Source organism: Kryptolebias marmoratus, linkage group LG15 (genome assembly GCF_001649575.2).
Source record: "Kryptolebias marmoratus isolate JLee-2015 linkage group LG15, ASM164957v2, whole genome shotgun sequence".
NCBI lineage: Eukaryota > Metazoa > Chordata > Actinopteri > Cyprinodontiformes > Rivulidae > Kryptolebias > Kryptolebias marmoratus.
Window position 1 is genome coordinate 8525147 of NC_051444.1, and position 734 is coordinate 8525880.

Consider the following 734-nt stretch of genomic DNA (forward strand, 5'->3'; position numbering starts at 1 on the left):
GGGGTCTTTGGGCTGCACTTCGTCTGGCCCCTCACCTAGGACCTGTCTGCCTTGGGTGACCCTACTAGGGGCATGAAGCCCCTGACAGCATAGCTCCTAGGATCATTGGGACACTCAAACCCCTCCACCACGATAAGGTGGCAGCCCAGGGAGAGGACCACAGCTTATTGTAAATGCAATTTATTATTTGCAGCGAAAAGAGTTGTTAAGGGAGGTGTGTAATAAACAAATACCTGATTAATAATGGCTCCTTTTCTTAATTCTAAACCCACATAAATCATCTACCAAGCATATTATGAGGATGAACAGAAATGTAATTTGTGCACCGTTTTGTCTCCATGTTTCTTTTAGCACATGATGATCACTTCCTCTGCACATGTACGTTGTTTAAAAAACTTGTTTCATCTGCACCACTGTTGTCATCAGGTCACCTAACTAACACCAGGTCCTTATTATTCTGTAATAAAAAGTAATCACTTTACAAATGTTTGTTAGGAAATAAGGTAAACATTTCAGCTGTTACGAAGATACCATTTCTAAACTTTAAAATACATTATGTCAGTGATGCAAACAAATATACTTCCATGTAAACGCTTTAATAAAGACTGGCTACATGACCCTGATCAATCACATTAGTTATTTTTAAAGCTGAGGCTCCCAAAATGTATCTGTCCAGCATTCGTTTGAAGCAGACACACAATCCAAACCAAGAGAACAAACTTCAATAGTTCGAC